At 37.8% G+C, this 20,234-nt stretch overlaps 2 long non-coding RNA genes across 2 annotated transcripts in view; one reads left to right on the forward strand and one right to left on the reverse strand.

The window, feature by feature from the left end:
* Positions 1–2,268: 2,268 nt before the first annotated feature.
* LOC138355696 (uncharacterized) lies at positions 2,269–9,512 on the forward strand. Its single transcript, XR_011223984.1, has 3 exons — positions 2,269–2,378; positions 4,897–5,013; positions 9,252–9,512. It is a non-coding gene; the product is annotated as an uncharacterized lncRNA (long non-coding RNA).
* Positions 9,513–15,527: 6,015 nt separating this feature from the next.
* The window catches only part of LOC138355697 (uncharacterized), a 7,914-nt gene continuing 3,207 nt past the window's right edge, over positions 15,528–20,234 (reverse strand). The window contains exon 3 of the long non-coding RNA XR_011223985.1: positions 15,528–15,779. This is a non-coding gene — a long non-coding RNA (uncharacterized lncRNA). The remainder of the gene's footprint in view (positions 15,780–20,234) is intronic.

Raw genomic sequence — 20,234 nt, forward strand, 5'->3', positions numbered from 1 at the left:
AATGAAATACGTACATCGAAAACTAATGTCAGAACAGTGACAAGAGTATACACTTTTAAATATGGCCGCTCGATCGCCGACACACTAATTTCATTTGGGGAAATGTTTTTTTTCATACGCAGTTTCGCGACAATTATTTATATCTGATATAAATGTTGCAAAAGAAGTTTAGGATTAAGTAACATATTACACATTAAAAAAAATGAATACATTAATACCTAAACAGTTTGTAAATACAGTGATAAATTGTGCCAAACATTACACAATATTATTTACTAAGAAGCGTATGACAACTCAAAACGGCATGATTTCAACAGGATTTTTTATAGTTGTCAAAAAACTCTGATTTTAATTATCAAGTATTTGTCACAATGAATTTTATATAATTATGAGGCAGTGGAAGGACCAAATTGTTCTGTATTATAAATGCATAATGCTAAATTTCTATATACATAATAGTAAAATAATGACCACCTACATTTAAGGATAACTAGGAAATAGTAACTGGAAACTTTATTTGAACGAAAATTCAATAACAAATTTCTTAGATGTTTTTCTTAATATAAAGATCAACAGTAACGAATCGTATTCATTATGGACAAATTAACAAAAAAAAAAACATAATTTTCATTGAGGACCATGTATTAGCAACCTGTCCTCTTAAAAAGAACGTCAACATTTGCCGTTTGACTCTACGGCTGTTTTTGGACGTTATTTTGTGTAAAACTACGTCTATTTTCGCTTCCATGGACTATCTCTTGTTATACAATGAAATACCACACTCTTATTATTCTATAACTCACTGACTATGCTCTGATATTTGTTCTTCAAGTAAAAATATATATATTTTTGCCTTAATTAGGCCATAATCCAGAAAATTCCAGCCTATCGATCTTTATATTTAGGAAAACATCTAATAAATTTGGAAATGAATTTTTCGTTCGCCGACAGTTGCCTGTTACTATTTAACCCTCTATGCTTTAATGTCGCTGGTCATTGTGACTTTCCCAGGATTTATATAGGTTTTGTAGTAGCATTTAGTCAGACTACAGTAATTTAACTAATGGGAAACCTCTATAGTTGTCGTAAATTAATAATAATTTATCAAATAATAAATTAGCAAACATATGCAACATTTTATGTTACGACTTTTCGGGTAGGCCGTTCTGTTTGTTTACAACCCCAATGGTTCAAAATACACAATACTTTTAATATATAAGTGACTAAGTATGCTCTAATATATGGTCCTCAATGAAAATTATCGTTTTTTTTGTTAATTTGTCCATAATGAATAAGATTCCTTACTGTTGATCTTTATATTAAGAAAAACATCTAAACAAATTGGTATTGTGTTTTCGTTCAGATAAAGTTTCCAGATACTATTTCCTAGTTATCAATTAATGTAGGTGGTTATTTTAATTCGCGGCTACCAGGGGCTTTCTCCCATTATACAATATAAATGTACTCACTAACTATTCTCTGGTATCTGTTCTTCAAGTAAAATTACCTATTTTTTTGTTTAATTAGTCCATAATTCATAAAATTCCTTCAGGTCGATCTTTATATTTAGAAAAACATCTAATCAATTTGGAATTTAATTTTTCGTTCACCTACAGTTACCTGCTATTATTTCATTGTTATATTTTATGTCGCTGGTCATTACAATTTTCCAAGAATTTAAACAGCTAAACAGCAAGTAGCATCTTGTTAGAGTACAGGAATTTACCTATGGAGAACCTCGATAGCTGCCGAATATTATTAATGATTATATATGTAATTTAAAATAATGAATTATATACTATTTCTAATGTTACGTCTTTGGCGGGTAGGCCGTTCTGCGGGTTTACAACCGAATTGTTTAAAAATCACACTATTTTAAATGTATGAGTCACTAGTATGCTCTGATATATGTTCTGCAATGAAAATAAAGATTGTTTTGTTGTTAATTACTCCATAAATGTGTAATGTGTTAATTCAGTCTAAAATCTTTTTGCAACGTTTATATGCGATATACGTAGCTGGAAACTACCTAATATATGAAAATAATAGTTACAACATTCTATTAATATATAATGTTGAAATAAATATCACACAAAGTCTGTATATCTGTTTTTAGATGTCTTATAATTTTTTTTTTAAATAGTATTAATGATGTTTGTGAATCTTGAGTAAAAATTATGTTAATTATTATTAATCTAATTGTTATTATTTTAAGTAAAAGAATTGCAAGTATTCGCATAACCACGGGATCTCTGTTTGTGTATGAATGCACGGATTTGTTTTTGTTATGAGAGGGACGCCTTAGAAAGCATGGTGTAGGCCACCTGTGGCTCGCATCCGATCCCACGATCGTCGTCGCCCCTAAATCAACACAACAGGTATTTAGTATTTACGATTATAATAAGTAATATTTCTTTTATAATAATATTGCAGCAGGTGGTGTAGTGGTAGGACACTCGCCTGGCGTTCCGCGAGCGCTATGTCATGGGTTCGTATCCTGGCCGGGGAGGATTTACTGGGCGCAAATCCTAAACTGTAGCCTCTGTTTAACGCAACAGTAAAATGTGTACTTGGATGAAAAAACGATTCTTCGCGGCGGGGATCGTATTCCAGGGACCTGCCCGAAACGCTACTCGTACTAGTGGCTGTACAAGAATGTAACAACTCTTGTATATATCTCAGGTTAGGGGCTAGGTATTTACACTCTTAGGTCAGCAAACTAGCTAGAAGGTTAGACTATTAGACTCCACTGGTCAATCAGGGCCCTGCATGACTCAGCTTATCCTAACCTAGCACAACTTAAACCATCTTAGCATAGTTCATTCTAGCTGTGCATAGTGCTTGCACAGCCTTGCTTATCCTAGTTTACCTCTTCCTAGCCTACCGTAGCCAAGCCTATCCCAGTATACCCTTACCTAGTCTTGCCTAGCCTAACCCTGCCTTGCTTTTAAACATGACCAGTCCTTCCTACCCTAGCCAAGCCCTGACCAGCTTAGCCAAGCCAATCCCTGCCAAGATTTAGCATAGCCTTGCCTTTTTATTAATATATAGAGGGTACCACCTCTGGTTGAGTATGTAGGAACCCTCCACTTATAGGGTTGAGGGTTACATATATATATATATATATATATATATATATATATATATATATATATATATATATATATATATATATATATATATATATATATATATATATGTGGAAAATCCACAGAGATATATGAAATGAGGTGAACGTTTCGGCTTTGTTAAAGCCTTTGTCAACACCAGACTGACCACGGGATCAGTTAGATCAGTTGCGTTAGGTCAGTCTGATGTTGACAAAGGCTTTAACAAAGCCGAAACGTTCACCTCATTTCATATTTCTCTGTGGATTTTCCGCATAAAATGATCAGTGTTTTGTGATCGTCAATTGCATATATATATATATATATATATATATATGCAATTGACGATCACAAAACACTGATCATTTTATGCGGAAAATCCACAGAGAAATATGAAATGAGGTGAACGTTTCGGCTTTGTTAAAGCCTTTGTCAACACCAGACTGACTCACAGTCAGTCTGGTGTTGACAAAGGCTTTAACAAAGCCGAAACGTTCACCTCATTTCATATTTTTCTGTGGATTTTCCGCATATATATATATATATATATATATATATATATATATATATATATATATATATATATATATATATATATATATATATATATATATATATATAATATAAATAATGTGTGTGTAAACATGGCAACGTGTGTGTAAATCACAAAAATTAACACTTGATGAAAAATGTGACAGTGTCAGACCACGGAGGAAGAATTGAAACAGGAATTTCCTTAAGTACTTTCATATATTAATACATCTTCAGAAGGAATAATTTTTTATATAAATTAAATTAAAAAAAATCATTCCTCCATGGTCTGACACTCATATATATATATATATATATATATATATATATATATATATATATATATATATATATATGTGTGTGTGTGTGTGTGTGTGTGTGTACTCACCTAGTTGTGCTTGCGCTGGTTGAGCTCTGGCTCTTTGTCCCGTATGTATGTATTCATATATATATATATATATATATATATATATATATATATATATATATATATATATATATATATATATATATATATATATATATATATATATATATATATAATATTTTATATATCCTGCCTGAAATGCTGCGTGTACTAGTGGCTTTACAAGATAGTTCTTATAAAGATAGCATTTTGTGGTTATTCTCTATATCTGGTTCACCTAACAGTAAATAAGTACCTGGGAGTTAGACAGCTGCTATGGGCTGCTTCCTAGGAATGTGTGTGTGTGTTTTTATTCATGTTGAATTTTACAAACTAGGAAGAGATGTTTGTAAAAAAAAAAAATCAAATATTTTTGAAAGTATAAGTAGATTCGATATTTTTCTTTAATTGTTTATGTCTGCTGTCTCGCCTCCTTTATAAAATGGCATCATTCTTGCTTTTTTAAGGATATCAGGAAAAGTAAGGCACTCCAGAGATTTGTTGACTCCTTCCTAGTGTTGCCTAGCCCAGCCCAGCCTAGACAAGGCAGGCTGGGCATCCTAGCCTCACGCAGCTTAGCCCCAACCTACATGTAACATCCCAGTCCATCCTAAGTGATCATTACCTTACTGGCTGTGTTTTCTCTTCAGCCCTGAATGTAATGTGGTGGAACATAAGCAGATACATATCAGGTCTTAGAGAATCTGTACTTCATACATTTCTTAATAATGTCTCACAAATATTTAAATAATTAAACAAAAATTTTATAATAACTTCATATTATTCTTGCAATTTATTTTTGCATTTTTTTTATACAAAATTTACATTTTAAAAGATTACCTCTATTTTTAGATTGATGACTTGAAGACTACAGTGCCATCCACAGCAAATCATGGTCTTAAAATATCTCCTAGCAATGACGAGACCAATTTTCACAGAGATCAAATTTTTGCTAAGCAGTAGTCACAGGTAAATATATATTATATATATAATATTATATATATAAAATTAACTACTTCATTGCTCAAAGCACCTTTAGACATTCTGAGAGTTGTGCTATTTTATTAAAAAATTAATTAGGCTATATTTTAATGTTTTGTAATGTTTTCATTACTTTTTTTGTTTTGAAATATAAATTGTTGAGTTTTGAAACATTTTGACATTAACTATACCTGAATATTTATAAACAAAAAAATACCAGAACTATGTCCTTGACAATTGCACTAAGAAGTCTTTGCCAAAATCAGGTGCTCAGTGCAGTAGTTAAAAACTTAAAAGTTGTACCACCTCTGGTGCAAGATTAGGGACCCATAGCCTCAGAGAAGAAAATAGAGAGTACTCAGAGAAGGCCTTGAATAATAGGCAGGCTGTTTGTGTGTGTTTCGACGGTAAGCTTGCTGACACCAAATGTAGTTACCTAAGTGTAGTTACAGGATTAGAGCTACGCTCGTGGTGTCCCGTCTACCCAGCACTCTTTGTCACATAATGCTTTGAAACTACTGACGGTCTTGGCCGCCACCACCTTCTCACTTAACTTGTTCCAACCGTGTACCACTCTGTATGCGAAAGGAAATTTTTTTATATTTCTTTGGCATCTTTGTTTAGTTAGTTTAAATCTATGACCTTTTGTTCTTGAAGTTCCAGGTCTCGGGAAATCTTCCCTATCAATTTTATCAATTCCTGTTACTATTTTGTACATAGTGATTTTATCACCTCTTTTTGTTGTCTTCTAGTTTTGGCATATATAATGCCTCTGACCTCTCCACATAGCTCTTGCCCTTTAGTTCTGGGAGCCACTTAGTAGCATGTCTTTGCACCTTTTCCAGTTTGCTGATGTGCTTCTTAAGATATGGGCACCACACAACCGCTGCATATTCTAGCCTTGGCCGAACAAAACTCGTGAACAATTTCTTTAGTATTTCGCCATCCATGTATTTAAACAAAATTCTGAAGTTAGAAAGCATGGCATAGGCTCCTCACACAACGTTCTTTATGTGGGCCTCAAGTGATAGTTTTCTATCTAGAATCAACCCTAGACCTCTTTCTTTTATCAGAATTATATAAAGATTTCTCACATAATTTGTAGGTTGTGTGGGATCTATGTTCTATTCCACATTCCATAACATGGCATTTATTCACATTAAATTTCATTTGCCAAGTGGTGCTCCATATATTTATTTTGTCCAGGTTTTCTTGAAGGGCATGACAATCATCTAAATTTCTTATCCATCCCATTATCTTAACATCATCAGCATACATGTTTATATAATTCTGTATTCCTACTGGTAGATCATTTATGTAGACAATGAACATTTCTGGTGCATGTACTGTGGTACTCCACTTGTGACACTTCTCCAGTCCGATTGCCTCTGATTACTGCCCTCATTTTTCTATCAATCAGAAAATTTTTCATCCATGTTAGAAGCTTACCTGTCACCCATCCAAAATTTTCTAGTTTCCAGAACAACCTCTTATGTGGAACTCTGTCGAAAGCCTTTTTTATGTCTAGATAGATGCAGTCAACCCAACTACCTTTTTCCTTTAAAATCTCTGTGGCTCAATCATAGAAACTGAGTAAATTCGATACACAGGATCTTCCAGATCGAAAACAATACTGTCTGTGTGATATTATATAATTTCTCTCCAGGTGTTCTACCCATTTAGTTTTTATTTTTTTTTTCAATCCTTTCACTGTTACACTTGTCAATGATTCAGGTCTATAACTGAGAGAGGTGGGGTCTTCCCTGTTGCCACTTTTGTAGATTGGAACAATGTTAGCCTTTTTCCACATGTTTGCTATGACTCCTATACACAGGGATGCCTGAAAGATCAGGTGAAGTGGAAGGCTGAGCTCAGATGCACATTCTCTCAGAACCCATGGTGAAACTCCATCTGGACCAACTGCTTTGTTCTTACTTAGCTACTTTAGCATATTTTCCACTTCATCTCTAGACACCTCTATACGCTCTATGATGTTCTCAGAAATTCTTATTGTGTTTGGTTCTCTTAAGATTTCATTTTGTATAAACACACTTTGGAACTTTTGGTTTAATATTTCACACATTGCATTATCATTTTCTGTGAATCTGTTTCCTATTTTCAACCTCTGGATATTATCCTTTACCTGCAATTTGTTGTTTATGAATTTGTAGAATAGGCCCAGTTCTGTTTTACATTTATCCATTATCCCTTTTTAAAAAATTCTTTCTGCCTCTTCCCTTACTGCTGTATAGTTGTTTCTCGCATCTTTGTATCGCTGGTAAGATTGGGGGTTTGGCTTCTTTCTATTTTGATACCTGCTTGATGGGGTATGATGGGGACCCTTCTACTCCCCAAGCCCGGCCCGAGGCCAGGCTCGACTTGTGAGAGTTTGGTCCACCAGGCTTTTGCTTGGAGCGGCCCGCAGGGCCACATACCCACAACATCCCGGCTGATCCGGAACTTCTCTTAGAAAACAGTCCAGTTTTCTCCTGAAGATGTCCACGGTTGTTCCGGCAGAAACAACCGTGCAACCGTGCTCTGAAGGGGAAAGTGAATACTGAGCAGTACTCGAGACGGGACAACATAAGTGACTTGAAGAGTACAACCATTGTGATGGGATCCCTGGATTTGAAAGTTCTCATAATCCATCCGATCATTTTTCTGGCCGACGCAATATTTGCTTGGTTATGCTCCCTAAACATTAGATCGTCGGACATCATTATTCCCAAATCCTTGACATGCTGTTTTTCTACTATGGGAAGATTCGATTGTGTTTTTTGTACCCTGTATTATGTTTCAGATCCTCATTTTTGCCATACCTGAAATTTATCACTGTTAAACATCATGTTATTTTCTGCTGCCCAATCGAAAACTTTGTTGACATCTGCTTGTAGTTTTTCAATGTCTTTCATTCCATTTTTGTGTCTTTTGGTCTGTGGCCCTCTCTCAATTTCTGTTGAACCAATCCTGTTTTCTGGCCCTGCATCTCTGTTTTGGTATGAATGTTTGTGTGCCTTCATTGTATATTTTGCAAAATTTGGCATACATTTAATTTACTTCCCTGTCTAGCAACAAGTCTGCCTAATTACTTATTAAAAAAAAATTGAAGTTCCCCATAGTGACCTCTCTCTCTTGAAATCAAGTTTATCAACTGTTTCAATGTCCCCATTTTCTGTGTGTGTGTGTTTGGAGGCTAAGCTTGCTGATACCATGTGTGTGTGTGTTTGGAGGCTAAGCTTGCTGATACCATGTATGTGTGTGTGTGTGTGTGTTTGGAGGCTAAGCTTGCTGATACCATGTGTGTGTGTGTGTTTGGAGGCTAAGCTTGCTGATACCGTGTGTGTCTGTGTTTGGAGGCTAAGCTTGCTGATACCATGTATGTGTGTGTGTGTTTGGAGGCTAAGCTTGCTGATACCGTTTGTGTGTGTGTGTGTGTGTTTAGAGGCTAAGCTTGATGATACCATGTGTGTATTTGGAGGCTAAGCTTGCTGATACCATGTGTGTAGGTGTGTTTGGAGGCTAAGTTTGCTGATACCATATGTGTGTGTGTGTGTGTTTGGAGGCTAAGCTTGCTGATACCATGTGTGTGTGTGTGTGTTTGGAGGCTAAGCTTGCTGATACCATGTGTGTGTGTGTGTGTGTGTGTTTAGAGGCTAAGCTTGCTGATACCATGTGTGTGTGTGTATTTGGAGGCTAAGCTTGCTGATACCATTTGTGTGTGTGTGTTTAGAGGCTAAGCTTGCTGATACCATATGTGTATTTGGAGGCTAAGCTTGCTGATACCATGTGTGTGTGTGTTTGGAGGCTAAGCTTGCTGATACCATGTGTGTGTGTGTGTGTTTGGAGGCTAAGTTTGCTGATACCATGTGTGTGTGTGTGTTTGGAGGCTAAGTTTGCTAACACCGTGTGTGTACTCACCTGTTTAAATAATTATAGGGGTGTTTACCACCTCTGGTGCAATTGTAGGGACCCACAGCCTTGAAGAAAATAAAGAGTATTCAGAGAAGACCTTGTGGATTCTCACTGAACACTAATCTTTTCTTCTCCTACCACCCCTCTTATTTTGTTTTATGCTGTATTCAATTATATATCATATAAATACATAGCCAAATGGCAATATTTATTATGTCTATACAAAAAGAAGACATCCACTTTATTTTTTTTCTCTCCTTTGTTTCTATGTGGATTTTGTTGTGACTAATGATTCTCCTCCTTCCCATCAACAGGTCTTCCTCACTGGGCTTGCTCGGCTTTTGTGTTACTGTGAGGGTGCCTTCATCGTTTACTCTTCAAGACTGACTCATGCTGGCATTGCATTTGTGGACTTCCCTTCACAGTAAACAGTCCTTCTCCATATGGTGATTGTCCAGGGCAAGCAGGGTGTGACTGCCATCTTGGAGAAGCAGGGTCTTTTAATATGAAGAATCTTCCGTCTTCTCTACTTACGCCAGCTTGTGCCGGCCTTGCATTCTTGTTACTTCATGGCCCTTGGGCCTTTTTTATTTATTTTACATAATAAATTATTTATTAATACCCGTGTTTCACAAGAGATCCTTAACATTTTAAGCACCAATTGTATTGACTAATGTACGTCTTGTAACCTTTAAGACATAAATAGACAAGACATAGATAAATGAGTGAATAATACTGAGTGACTAGGTTAGAGCGAGGAACATAGTACAGTGTCTGGCTTTGGAAGAATGCCTACTGTTTTAGAAACCTTATTGCCATGATTATAATCGTATGGGTTAAAAAGCATTTGTTGTCACTCCTACACTGTGGCTTGTTGAGCTTGAAACCTTTGCTCCTTGTTCGTGTTACATCTGACCTTTTGAAGAAATTGTATGAATCAATATCCTCCAAATTGTTCAGTATTTTAAAGGTTTCGCTCTATTACTCTCTCATTTGCATATATCTAAGCATATAGATTAGATATAGATTTAGATTAGATTTTTTATTCAGGTAAAGGTACATACATTGCAGATGAGTTACAAAGGGAAAGACAATGACTAGAGTTCACTAGCTCTATTGGAAAAGAAACGTCTGCAAGACAAGTGTGGGCAAAAATTAAGGTAGCTAAGGGGAGCAGAGCCCGGCCTGCGGCTCACAACGACCCCCAGGGTAAGGCTGAAGAACTAATTCACAAGTGGAGTGATGCAGCATCATCCTCCTCCCTCCCTGCAGAAGTAAGCAGGGAACAGCTCCTCCGACATAATGACAGAAGGATTAGGATAACAAGAGCACAATCTAGTGATGACGAGTATGGGGAACCAAATACAGCCAAGGAAGTAAAGGGGGCTATGAAAAGGGTAAAAGTACAGCACCTGGTGAAGATGGCGTCACCTACGACATACTCAATGCACTGTGTGAAGTGTCTGGCAATCCACTACTCCACCTGTTTAACAAGTCATTCCTATGTGGAGTGTTGCCCACACAATGGAAACATGCAATAATGGTCCCAATACCGAAACCCAATGACCCTGGCAATTATAGACCTATCAGTGTCATGTAATGCACTTGGAAGATGCTTGAAAGGATCATCCTAAACCGACTATTGCACAAAATAGGCAGGTTAGGGGAGGGGTCAATGGATTTGTTAAAGGACGGAGGACAGCAAACTATAGTTAATTACCTTGCTAATGATACAGCTAAGTACTCCCAATAAACTCGCATCTCGGGGCAAAATTTTAAAATTTAAAATACAATACCTAAAGCCACTAATACGCATAGCGTTTCGGGCAAGTATATACGAAGTAAAACCCAAACAAAGAACTGACTCCGTAGGACCCATAAAAGATGAGACTAACAATTTTAAGTTGTATCATTAAAGGGCGGCAAACACTCTCAATGAATACCTAACATCAGTGTTCACACTAGAAAGCTTGAATGACATCCCATCACCAACACAAATGTTTGTCGGAGGTAAGGAGAATGAATTAAGAGAAATACCAATTACACGCGACACAATCAGGAAGAGCATTGACAAACTAAAAGACTCAGAAGCCCAAAGTGTAAATGGATTTAAGTCCCAAGTCGTAAAGGAACTGGCAAATTAATTGGGTGGTTGTAGGTAGGAGCTGCCTCGTATGGGCCGGTGGGCCTTCTGCAGTTGCCTTTGTTCTTGTGTTCTTATGTTGAGTAGCAACATTTGCAAATTTGCAGATGATACAAAAATAGGTAGGGAAATTAACACGGAAGAAGACTCACTATCACTTCAAGTTGATCTAAATAGGGTTTTGAAATGGTCAAAAGATTGACAGATGCAGTTTAATGCTGATAAATGTAAAGTTTTGAGACTAGGTAATGATGATAGTTTCAAGATACGAGCTAGATGGTGTTGAGATTGCGAAGTCGGATTGTGAAAGGGATCTGGGAGTTATGATTAGTAAGAATTTAAAACAAAAGGATCAATGCATGAATGCTCGTAATAAGGCAAATAGGACACTGGGATTTATTAATCGAAGTGTTAGTAACAAGACACCTGGTGTGGTTCTTCAGCTATATCTTGCTCTGGTTAGGCCCCATTTACATTATGCAGTTCAGTTTTGGTCGCCATATTATAGAATGAATATAAATTCACTTGAACGTGTCCAGAGTAGGGTGACTAAGTTAATTCCCCAAAATAGAAATCTTTTATATGAAGAAAGATTAACAAAGCTTAAATTGCATTCACTGGAAAAGCGAAGAGTTAGGGGTGATATGATAGAGGTTTACAAGTGGATGAATGGACATAACAAAGGGGATATTAGTAGGGTATTAAAAGTATCAACACATGACAGAACACAAAACAATGGGTATAAATTGGATAAGTTTAGATTTAGGAAAGACTTGGGTAAATACTGGTTTGGCAACAGGGTTGTTGATTTGTGGAACCAATTACCGCGTAACGTGGTGGAGGTGGGGTCCCTCGATTGTTTCAAGCGTGGGTTGGGCATGTATATGAGTGGGTTTGGGTGGTTATAGATAGGAGCTGCCTCGTATGGGCCAATAGGCCTTCTGCAGTTACCTTTATTCTTATGCTCTTAATTCACTATGCTTGCCAGTGAAACTCCTTTTCAGAAAATCGCTGGACCATGGAATAGTTCCCCTAGTAATAGTTGAAGGTGATGTAGTGATCGAGTAATCCTTATACTCCATTATCTCATCATCATAATGGCATAACTAATTACCTTAGCATTAATCCTATCCCTATTTACAGGTAACGGTTTTCCACCCTTCTATATCTTACTGTGAGGTGTCGTCACCGTACATAAGCAAGCGACTTGAGAATAGCACATTACGGGCTATTCATGCCCGTGCCACCTCTTGGGTGGCTTAATCTTTATAAATAAATCAGAATAGCACACACCACACGGGAGACATCTCCCGTCACGCAGGGTGCAGTCGCACCTCCACAGATCTCCAGTATCAGCTCTTGATATTGGTAATGGCTCAAAAGGGCCACCACTTACGGGGTATTCATGCCCGTGTCACCTCTTGGGTGGCTTAATCTTCATCAATCAATCGAATAGCACACAGTACAATCTCCAGTCAAGAATGTAGCACTCGGCGTGTACAGTTCTAATCGACCCAAGACGCTACAGCCTCGACACAGAGCAGACAGCAGACTACGACCGTTGTTCAGGTCCATGTAAACTACATCTACCCGAAGTCCTTCGTCTGAATAGCCAGTTACCAGTTACAGGAGATACTTTTTCACCCACAGAGTTATTAACTCATGGAACCGCCTACCCACCGAAGCGGTACGTGGCAAAACGATGCTGATTTTCAAAATATACCTGGAAAAGATCATTCCTCCCTACACCTGGGGGGTACCTTCGTTAAAGTAAAAAGGTATACAGAAATAACAAAGAAAATAGATATGAATACTATTACCTTCGATGTTAGTAGTAGTTGTGCAAGTGAGGAGAAAGAAAAAATATTACGGAGTTCATGGATGAAAGTAGATTGATAATATTATCTTGGAACGTTAATGGATTAAAAACTAGAGCGGTGGATGTACACTATTATACTCTTAGAGAGAATATTAACATAGCAGCACTCCAGGAAACTGGGGATAGGGATGGTAACAATCTGAACATGAAGATGAACATGTTGAACATGAAGATGTTCAACTGCTGGGCGAGCCCTCTCCTACTCATCTGAGGGGAGGGAGATTAGATTATGCTTGTTTGATAAATGCTGAGGGCATAGAGGAGAATTGTCTTACTGTGGATGAAATGCTAAGAGATTTTGCATTACAAATACAGCTTAAACAAGATAAAAAGCATGCCTGCCTTCAGAGGAAAAGCTTACAGTTTAATAAGGGAGAATTAAGGGGTCTTGTTGGTCATATTAAGTCTTGGTATGATACTTATAAGCCAGTTTCGGCAGAAGCATTTTATTAAGATTTAATTAAGGAGGTAGATGTATTTAATGCAACATTGAACCGGAAAACATCTGGTATAGAAAAGCATCCCCCCATAAAAGTGTGCGGAGAAGAGAAAGGAAATTTGGAGCAAGTATTGGCAGGAGTTTGCAGAGAAAGTTAGGAGTAACAAACTTGAAGGAAATCTGGCAAGACATAAATGAAATAAGGGGTAAAAAGCATAATTTTGTTGCACATCCTGACCCGTAAGGAATTGCAAAAGGTCTCGTAAATGTATGGGCGGAAGCTGCCAAACTTAGTTCATTTAATTACCCGCTGTAACGAGAGAGTCGTTTGATTCTTGGAAAGATCTAAGAAAGGATTTTATACTTACAGTAGGTAACAGTGGTGATGTCACTTGCACAGGTATTACCAGAGAAGAACTAATAACGGCGATTAAAGTTGGGAAATGTACCGCCCCCTGGGGAGGATGGAGTAACTTATGAAATACTTAATGAACTTGCCATTATGACGAAAAGCCCGCTGTTAGACCTCTTTAATATTAGTTATAAAGAGGGCAGAACTCCCAGTAAATGAAAAAGAACTATGATCATCCTTATCCCTAAAGCCAATGGAGAGTACAGACCTGTGTCTTTAACCTCGTGTTTTTGTAAAATGATGGAGAGGATCATTTTAAATAAACTTTTGTATATAATAGGTGATCAGCTGTCTAATAATTTTTCGGGTTCCTCAGAGGAAAAAGTACCTCTGACTGTATTATTAAATGTCTAGCTAATGGTAATGATTATTATAGAATTTTTATTGATTTATAAGGAGCTTTTGATAAAGCCAACAAAGAGGTTATTTTATATGAATTAGCTGGTCTTGGTGTTGAAGGGAGATTATTGCGCTGGATAGGGGATTATCTTCAGGAAAGGAAGGCTCAGGTGTGGTATCAAGGTTGTATGGTTCAAGGTATCAAGGTCAAGAACTCTGCACACCTCAGGGAGGAGTGTTGAGTCTCACCCTGTTTAATGTACTAATGAATAAGATAGCATCTGAGAAATACTCAAATTGGGTAACTCCAATCATATATGCTGATGATATTTTGTTTCAGGGCAAAGATATTTCAAAGATTCAAACAGTGTTAGACAATTTCGGAAACCAGTGTCACCACATGGGACTAGTGGTTAATGAAGACAAAACTAAAGTTTGAATGTAGAAGTCGGAGGCCCATTATATTGGAAATAAACGGTAAAAATATAGAGAGTTAATATATATAAATATTTAGGCATATATGTTGGATATACCTATGAGAGTTTGGAAACTGAGATGAACAGACTGTTGAGTCAATGTCGGAAGAGATTACAACCTCTGAAGGCCTTGGCATGCTGTGGAAAGGAGTGGGAGTCCAAGTGCTACGAATGATGTACTTGAGTACTGTAAGATTTCTTATTGATTATGCTGCACCTGTCATTTCTTGTTTTGGTAAAGGTAGGATGAGCAAGTTGGAGAAGATACAAAATGAAGCCGTTGGGGGTCGTTGTGAGCCGCTGCTACCTTAATTTTTGCCCACACTTGTCTTGCAGACGTTTCTCTTCCAATAGAGCTAGTGAACTCTAGTCAATGTCTTTCCCTTTGTAACTCATCTGCAATGTATGTACCTTTACCTGAATAAAAAATCTAATCTAAATCTATATCTAATCTATATGCTTAGATATATGCAAATGAGAGAGTAATAGAGCGAAACCTTTAAAATACTGAACAATTTGGAGGATATTGATTCATACAATTTCTTCAAAAGGTCAGATGTAACACGAACAAGGAGCAAAGGTTTCAAGCTCAACAAGCCACAGTGTAGGAGTGACAACAAATGCTTTTTAACCCATACGATTATGATCATGGCAATAAGGTTTCTAAAACAGTAGGCATTCTTCCAAAGCCAGACACTGTACTATGTTCCTCGCCCTAACCTAGTCACTCAGTATTATTCACTCATTTATCTATGTCTTGTCTATTTATGTCTTAAAGGTTACAAGACGTACATTAGTCAATACAATTGGTGCTTAAAATGTTAAGGATCTCTTGTGAAACACGGGTAATAATAAAAAAAATTATTATGTAAAATAAATAAAAAAGGCCCAAGGGCCATGAAGTAACAAGAATGCAAGGCCGGCACAAGCTGGCGTAAGTAGAGAAGACGGAAGATTCTTCATATTAAAAGACCCTGCTTCTCCAAGATGGCAGTCACACCCTGCTTGCCCTGGACAATCACCATATGGAGAAGGACTGTTTACTGTGAAGGGAAGTCCACAAATGCAATGCCAGCATGAGTCAGTCTTGAAGAGTAAACGATGAAGGCACCCTCACAGTAACACAAAAGCCGAGCAAGCCCAGTGAGGAAGACCTGTTGATGGGAAGGAGGAGAATCATTAGTCACAACAAAATCCACATAGAAACAAAGGAGAGAAAAAAAATAAAGTGGATGTCTTCTTTTTGTATAGACATAATAAATATTGCCATTTGGCTATGTATTTATATGATATATAATAGAATACAGCATAAAACAAAATAAGAGGGGTGATAGGAGAAGAAAAGATTAGTGTTCAGTGAGAATCCACAAGGTCTTCTCTGAATACTCTATTTTCTTCAAGGCTGTGGGTCCCTACAATTGCACCAGAGGTGGTACACACCCCTATTATTATTTAAACAGGTGAGTACACACACGGTGTTAGCAAACTTAGCCTCCAAACACACACACACACATGGTATCAGCAAACTTAGCCTCCAAACACACACACACACATGGTATCAGCAAGCTTAGCCTCCAAACACACACACACATGGTATCAGCAAGCTTAGCCTCCAAATACACACATGGTATCAGCAAGCTTAGCCTCCAAATACACACATGGTATCAGCAAGCTTAGCCTCCAAACACACACACACACACACATGGTATCAGCAAGCTTAGCCTCCAAACACACACACACACATGGTATCAGCAAACTTAGCCTCCAAACACACACACACACATGGTATCAGCAAGCTTAGCCTCCAAACACACACACACACACATGGTATCAGCAAACTTAGCCTCCAAACACACACACACACACATGGTATCAGCAAGATTAGCCTCCAAATACACACACACACACATGGTATCAGCAAACTTATCCTCCAAACACACACACACACATGGTATCAGCAAGCTTAGCCTCCAAACACACACACACACACATGGTATCAGCAAACTTAGCCTCCAAACACACACACACACACACATGGTATCAGCAAGCTTAGCCTCCAAACACACACACACACATGGTATCAGCAAGTTTAGCCTCCAAATACACACATGGTATCATCAAGCTTAGCCTCTAAACACACACACACACACACAAACGGTATCAGCAAGCTTAGCCTCCAAACACACACACACACACATACATGGTATCAGCAAGCTTAGCCTCCAAACACAGACACACACGGTATCAGCAAGCTTAGCCTCCAAACACACACACACACACATGGTATCAGCAAGCTTAGCCTCCAAACACACACACACACACACACATGGTATCAGCAAGCTTAGCCTCCAAACACACACACACAGAAAATGGGGACATTGAAACAGTTGATAAACTTGATTTCAAGAGAGAGAGGTCACTATGGGGAACTTCAAATTTTTTTTAATAAGTAATTAGGCAGACTTGTTGCTAGACAGGGAAGTAAATTAAATGTATGCCAAATTTTGCAAAATATACAATGAAGGCATACAAACATTCATACCAAAACAGAGATGCAGGGCCAGAAAACAGGATTGGTTCAACAGAAATTGAGAGAGGGCCACAGACCAAAAGACACAAAAATGGAATGAAAGACATTGAAAAACTACAAGCAGATGTCAACAAAGTTTTCGATTGGGCAGCAGAAAATAACATGATGTTTAACAGTGATAAATTTCAGGTATGGCAAAAATGAGGATCTGAAACATAATACAGGGTACAAAACACAATCGAATCTTCCCATAGTAGAAAAACAGCATGTCAAGGATTTGGGAATAATGATGTCCGACGATCTAATGTTTAGGGAGCATAACCAAGCAAATATTGCGTCAGCCAGAAAAATGATCGGATGGATTATGAGAACTTTCAAATCCAGGGATCCCATCACAATGGTTGTACTCTTCAAGTCACTTATGTTGTCCCGTCTCGAGTACTGCTCAGTATTCACTTCCCCCTTCAGAGCAGGAGAGATTGCTGAAATAGAGGGAATACAGAGAACATATACGGCACGCATAGACGAGATAAAACACCTAAATTATTGGGATCGTCTCAAAGCTCTCCAAATGTACTCTCTAGAAAGGAGACGAGAGAGATACCAAATAATATACACATGGAAGATACTGGAGGGCCAGGTCCCAAATCTACACAGTAAAATAACAACGTACTGGAGTGAACGATATGGAAAAAAATGCAAGATTGAACCAGTGAAGAGCAGAGGTGCCACAGGCACAATCAGAGAGCCCTGTATAAACATCAGAGGTCCGCGGTTGTTCAACGTCCTCCCAGCGACTATAAGAAATATTGCCGGAACAACCGTGGACATCTTCAGGAGAAAACTGGACTGTTTTCTAAGAGAAGTTCCGGATCAGCCGGGCTGTGGTGGGTATGTGGCCCTGCGGGCCGCTCCAAGCAACAGCCTGGTGGACCAAACTCTCACAAGTCGAGCCTGGCCTCGGGCCGGGCTTGGGGAGTAGAAGAGCAGAACCCCATCAAGCAGGTATCAACATAGAAAGAAGCCAAACCCCCAATCATACCAGCGATACAAAGATGCGAGAAACAACTATACAGCAGTAAGGGGAGAGGCAGAAAGAAATTTTTAAAAAGGGATAATGGATAAATGTAAAACAGAACTGGGCCTATTCTACAAATTCATAAACAACAAATTGCAGGTAAAGGATAATATCCAGAGGTTGAAAATAGGAAACAGATTCACAGAAAATGATAATGCAATGTGTGAAACATTAAACCAAAAGTTCCAAAGTGTGTTTATACAAAATGAAATCTTAAGAGAACCAAACACAATAAGAATTTCTGAGAACATCATAGAGCGTATAGAGGTGTCTAGAGATGAAGTGGAAAATATGCTAAAGTAGCTAAGTAAGAACAAAGCAGTTGGTCCAGATGGAGTTTCACCATGGGTTCTGAGAGAATGTGCATCTGAGCTCAGCCTTTCACTTCACCTGATCTTTCAGGCATCCCTGTGTACAGGAGTCATAGCAAACATGTGGAAAAAGGCTAACATAGTTCCAATCTACAAAAGTGGCAACAGGGAAGACCCCACCTCTCTCAGTTATAGACCTGAATCATTGACAAGTGTAACAGTGAAAAGATTGAAAAAAACAATAATAAAAACTAAATGGGTAGAACACCTGGAGAGAAATTATATAATATCACACAGACAGTATTGTTTTCGATCTGGAAGATCCTGTGTATCGAATTTACTCAGTTTCTATGATTGAGCCACAGAGATTTTAAAGGAAAAAGGTAGTTGGGTCGACTGCATCTATCTAGACATAAAAAAGGCTTTCGACAGAGTTCCACATAAGAGGTTGTTCTGGAAACTAGAAAATTTTGGATGGGTGACAGGTAAGCTTCTAACATGGATGAAAAATTTTCTGACTGATAGAAAAATGAGGGCAGTAATCAGAGGCAATCGGACTGGAGAAGTGTCACAAGTGGGGTACCACAGTACATGCACCAGAAATGTTCATTGTCTACATAAATAATCTACCAGTTGGAATACAGAATTATATAAACATGTTTGCTGATGATGCTAAGATAATGGGATGGATAAGAAATTTAGATGATTGTCATGCCCTTCAAGAAAACCTGGACAAAATAAATATATGGAGCACCACTTGGCAAATGAAATTTAATGTGAATAAATGCCATGTTATGGAATGTGGAATAGAACATAGATCCCACACAACCTACAAATTATGTGAGAAATCTTTATATAATTCTGATAAAAGAAAGAGGTCTAGGGTTGATTCTAGATAGAAAACTATCACTTGAGGCCCACATAAAGAACGTTGTGTGAGGAGCCTATGCCATGCTTTCTAACTTCAGAATTTTGTTTAAATACATGGATGGCGAAATACTAAAGAAATTGTTCACGAGTTTTGTTCGGCCAAGGCTAGAATATGCAGCGGTTGTGTGGTGCCCATATCTTAAGAAGCACATCAGCAAACTGGAAAAGGTGCAAAGACATGCTACTAAGTGGCTCCCAGAACTAAAGGGCAAGAGCTATGTGGAGAGGTCAGAGGCATTATATATGCCAAAACTAGAAGACAACAAAAAGAGGTGATAAAATCACTATGTACAAAATAGTAACAGGAATTGATAAAATTGATAGGGAAGATTTCCCGAGACCTGGAACTTCAAGAACAAAAGGTCATAGATTTAAACTAACTAAACAAAGATGCCAAAGAAATATAAAAAAATTTCCTTTCGCATACAAAGTGGTACACGGTTGGAACAAGTTAAGTGAGAAGGTGGTGGCGGCCAAGACCGTCAGTAGTTTCAAAGCATTATGTGACAAAGAGTGCTGGGTAAACGGGACACCACGAGCGTAGCTCTAATCCTGTACCTACACTTAGGTAACTACATTTGGTGTCAGCAAGCTTACCGTCGAAACACACACAAACAGCCTGCCTATTATTCAAGGCCTTCTCTGAGTACTCTCTATTTTCTTCTCTGAGGCTATGGGTCCCTAATCTTGCACCAGAGGTGGTACAACTTTTAAGTTTTTAACTACTGCACTGAGCACCTGATTTTGGCAAAGACTTCTT

This window comes from Procambarus clarkii, chromosome 68 (assembly GCF_040958095.1).
Source record: "Procambarus clarkii isolate CNS0578487 chromosome 68, FALCON_Pclarkii_2.0, whole genome shotgun sequence".
In the NCBI taxonomy this organism is placed as follows: Eukaryota; Metazoa; Arthropoda; class Malacostraca; order Decapoda; family Cambaridae; genus Procambarus; species Procambarus clarkii.